Raw genomic sequence first — 4,841 nt, 5'->3', positions numbered from 1 at the left:
CCCCAGTGTTCTTAGTGTTTGTGTGGGCAGCAGGATGTGTGTGCATAGACTCATCTTGTAGCCTGTGAATTGTTCTGAGGCATGGGACTTTGGGAATAGGGGAGGAGCCATTTTTAAGTGAGATTCTGAAGAGGAGGTTCTCAGCAGGAACTAGAAAAGATGAATCTAAACTGTCAGATGTGAATCAGATGAGAAGAGGACGCCAAAGCCACAAAGCCTGAAGGGTATTAGAAGACCTGCCAAATGGAAGGAGCCAGAGATGATTGGAGAGTGGAGTTAGGAATCAGGATGAGAGTGAGAGGAGAGATGAGGGGGCAGTTAACAGGAGAGAAGAGCAGAACCCTGACTCCATAGAGATCTCAATTTGTTATCTGCCTGCGATGGTGGAATTTACCAGAAAGTTAGAGCTTAACATTCTCATCTTATATGGAAAGCAAGGGAGCCACCAGGCTTCTGAGCCCCAGATTCTTCCCTATCTGTAGAGAAGAAGATGAATTTAAGGGTAATTTTGTTACAATTTTTTTATGAGCAGCAGAGAGTTTGAAGTCTAAAACATCTCCATCCACCAAAGCTGTTAGGGGCTTCTCATCTTCACTGTTGCTCAGTGAGTCATCAACAACCAAGTCCTGAGTTCTGCCAGGGCTAGAGTGCTAAGTTGCTTAAGATGTGTTGCTCTTCAACCAGCCTCAGAAACCTTACCTTAACTGAGCATCCCTACTTAGAAGGTCAAATGTTCCTTCGATGAGGGAGGTATCGGGTCACAGATCATTGGTAAAGCAAAAACCCAGAGCCCTGGAAAGAGTCTCAAGGTGACTATTGATCTAGTAAAGACAGATGGTCAAGGACTCCTTGGAGCCTAGTGCCAATTGCTGGCTCAATCAGCCAGAAGCCCAGGAGTGGACAGATGGAGCAGCTGGTTTGCCCACATTTAACTTACTTTTCTGGTATTGGGTCAACCAAGTAGAACCGTGAACTCATATGAGCCAGTCATGAGGTGAAGAGGCTGAGCCAGCCTGGAGAGGGTATACACATGGACAGGAGTATATGCAAAAAGTGGTATCGACTTTTGCTTGTGTGTTTTCTCTGTTTACATGAGGAAAGGAGGCTAGTATGTGGCCAGGTATGCAAATGTGTGTGTGTGTGTATGTGTGTGTGTGTGTGTGTGTGTGTGTGTGTGTGTGTGTGTGTGTGTGTGTGTGTGTGTGTGTATACATTTATGAGTGGAAGATCTCTTGGTATTTAGTAGTCAGGGCACTCTGACTGTGGTCCTGAGCATTCCTCTCATTAACTTTGTGGTCTTGGATAAGTGATAATAGTTATTTAAGACATGTTTTGTTCTCATCTGCAAATGGAAATAATTAATCATCTTTCACTAGCATCATTGGGAGGACTATATACAGTAATTAATGTAGAGCATCTGGCAGATGTCTGTTGTAGACAATGTAATTAACAAATATTTCAGCTTGCCTTAATTTACACACCTTTCTCTCTCCCTATCATGGAAAGGCATGCTTTAAATGCTGTTCTTATTCTCAAATGATGGAAGAGCAAATGACTCTGAAAGTAGGTACATCTGCAGCATGGATGGCAGGCAACTCCCAGTGCTTTGTAAAAGATACTTGTCTACTTATTCCCACAATATAGTAAAATGGCAACAGGGTATTACTTGGTGACTTGCAGAAGGAAGAACAAGAAGGCCCAATCCAAGGAGCCATTATCACGGATTGCAATACCCAGTTCATGGCTGTCAAACACTCTGACCCAGCCAGAGGATGGGGTGTTCATGTATCATAACAGTAAGATGCAGATAAAGTGTTCTCCCCATCTCTGAGTCTTTGTGCTTGCTGTGATGAGAATAACACCCTAGTTCAAAATTATGCATATCAAATCTCCTTTCTTTCTAGACTGAAGCTATCAGTAGCTTATTGTTTCTACTAGTTTGCACAGAGTCTTGTAGTAGGTACATGGGACTCTGGCCTGCCTCTCCCCTTGGTTCAGAGATAAGTATGTCTTTATCTTATAGGCCCATCCCTGATAAGTGATAGCTTGGTATAAGCAAGATCCTTCAATTGGTTCATCCTAAAGGTGGTTCATGCTGTTCTTGTGAGGTCTGCACCCAATGTTTGGGACGCACTACTCTACTTCAGCAGGGATTCGTGAGCATGTGTGGCATTTTCACCTTCAGCAGCCTGGCATAGCAGCCACAGTTGTGTCTGGACCATGCTGGTCGGGGGCAGGTATTGTTTCATTAACTCCAGAAGCCCAAGGTTGAGAAGAGCAAGGGTGTGAAGTGCCAGGAGCAGATTGTAGGTAAAATGCAGAGAAATATAACACTGAGGCAATACCAGGAAAGATGTGCCAGAATGCTGGGTTATCTCTCTTCATGGAAGCTCCTTTAGTGATGGGGCTTAGCTAGTGTTAAGGAGGGCAAGGGGAGTGGCTGAAGAAAGGCAGCCATGCTGACCACAGGTACAACTGAAGTGCCGAGATGCTTGCTATAGCAGTGTGCGCCCATGCCTTCTCAGTAGCTACTTCCTATCTGAGTACTAAAAGAAAGGATTCAGGCTCTTTACTGATTTTCAACCCACACTCCAGACCCCTCTGAATAATGCAGTGACCTCTGGCCCTGTCCCATCTTTGAGGACCTAAGGCAGATTTCCATTTTCTCCGTGAATAATCATCTCTTATTAAACACGAATGTAAATTTTTGTTCAATTTCATTTTTAAGCCTCAATACTTTACATTAATAAAACCTTTGTTGTTATTTTGTTAGATCAGCTAGCACTCTGCTCTGATTTAGTAGGTATTCAGGAAGTTTAAAAGTTTTTTTTTTAAACTTGCACATAAAAATGTAAAATTGCACATATTACTGAGAATCACATAATGCTTTAATATGTGTGTCCATGGGGTTAATGTTTAAATAAGACTAAGAATGTGTGTATTCTCAGTTCTTTACCTTTGCTTCATAGTGAACACATTAAAGAAATTCTCTCTCATTGCATTTTGCTCAGGGTATTTGTCCTTAAATAAGCAGAGAGCCATGGTGTTGAGAAGAGAGAGACCTGAAAAACAGGGCAACTGAGCATAATAGGGGAGGAGGGGGAGATGACTGCAACTTGCTCCCATGTGCTGGAGAAAATTAAAAACTAGAAAGAAAAAAATAAAAGAAGGTTGGAACCTCCCATCAGTGTTCCACGCTCATCATTCCTGCCTTCATTCATCTCTCCTTCCTCCACTTCCTCATCATCTTTGTCTTCTTCGCCTCATCCTCTTCTTCATCAGTGTCTTCCAATTCTTCCTCTTTTTTCTTTCATCATCATAAGCCTCATCTTCTCATTCTTCTTTATCATCATCCACATCAGGAACCAAATAGTGCTGCAAGGGAAACGACCAAACATTATCTTTGATGACCTCTCTTATAACTCATCGGCACCTGCATCAGGAGGGTCAGTAAACCAGGTATATCAGTTTTCTGGGTCCTCACACTGCCTCCTCCTGAGGGTCTCATTCTGCATTGGACTTGAGAGTTTTGCAAAACCCTCTACAAGTTTCCAATTGACTTCAGTGGACTTTGAAGATGGGTTGCTACACTCATTCAGGTGAAATTCTTTGCAGAGAACTTTATTTTCCAAGTAACAATTTTTACCAAAATAAAAATCTATTCTGTAATCTAATTTTGTGTCTTCAAGTTCTGTCTCTACAACTCTGGACAAATACTATAGAGCCTATTTGTCCTCTCCCCCAAGCAATGCAGACACTCGTGGATGGTTGACAAGTGTTATACCAGAATGTGGGATTCTGGCAATAAATTCTGTTCTACTTTCAAAATTTCCTCATTGGCTCATTCATTAAATCTATCTATTCTACTTTGGACTTCATCAATATATTCAATTGCTTCTTGCTGTTCTTTTTCTACCTTTGGAGGGCTGGGAGAGGCCAACGTGTCCTCCAGATTTGGGCAGGAATGTATCTGGGTTTCTTGGGATGAGGCAGGTGTACAGGTTGCTAGTTCAGGGCCATGGCACAAAGAGGGTGTCTAGAAGCCAGAGGTCAGAGCCCCCACTCCCATTCCCATGCTCACCACAGGAAGAAATTCCAAGGAGCTGAGGTGGCCTCAGGTGTGAGAGGTTTAAGTTGGCTTCTATAGTGAAGACATTTAAAATTCTTTCTTGGAGCTTTTTTAAATATACCATTCATTATTGTTATCTATCGGCTTTCAGTCAGTTTTGTTGGATGAACAAACATAGAATTTTATGCCTGTTCCAAATGTAAGTATTCTTATTGTCTAGAGCACACCTTTTGTAACTCCAGAAAGATAGACCTAGGAAACTTTTAAAAATCTTTCAAGTTGAGGAAAAGTGTGAACTGAAACTCATTTCCTCTAACTTAATGACACAATGCCTCTTTCTCAGGTGGGCTCCAATCTACAGAAGCCCACGGCTTGGTGGTTAACCTTGTGAGGAGTCACGTGTGTTGTCATTCTGACACTCATGTCTCACCTCTATCCTATGGCACAGATCGAACATGGCAGTCCCACTGATCAGGCCCTTTTAATACCCTCAAAGTGTAGTTGTCTGAACTGGTGTCAGAGTTAAAGCTGTGTTGGTTGGGTTTCATCCTATCACTAATAGTCACTAACAGTACCCAAAAAATGTGGATAATAATTACTATCACAAAACTTAATTGAGAAACTCACCTAAAATTTAATGTGTTTCTCAATTCATCATCTACACACACACACACACACACACACACACACACACACACACACACACACACACACACTGTAATGTACAGGTTCTTTTGGATTTTCTTTATTTCCGTGTAGACAAGAATACTTT

At 42.0% G+C, this 4,841-nt stretch overlaps 1 pseudogene; it reads right to left on the bottom strand.

The window, feature by feature from the left end:
* Positions 1-3,016: 3,016 nt before the first annotated feature.
* LOC128106994 (protein SET-like) lies at positions 3,017-4,617 on the bottom strand (annotated as a pseudogene).
* Between the last annotated feature and the right edge of the window lie 224 nt (positions 4,618-4,841).

This window comes from Peromyscus californicus, unplaced genomic scaffold, assembly GCF_007827085.1.
Source record: "Peromyscus californicus insignis strain IS unplaced genomic scaffold, ASM782708v3 Scaffold_12__1_contigs__length_115047231, whole genome shotgun sequence".
Taxonomy (NCBI): domain Eukaryota; kingdom Metazoa; phylum Chordata; class Mammalia; order Rodentia; family Cricetidae; genus Peromyscus; species Peromyscus californicus.
The sequence above is the reverse complement of the archived record's forward strand: the minus strand, read 5'-3'. Positions and strand labels throughout refer to the sequence as shown.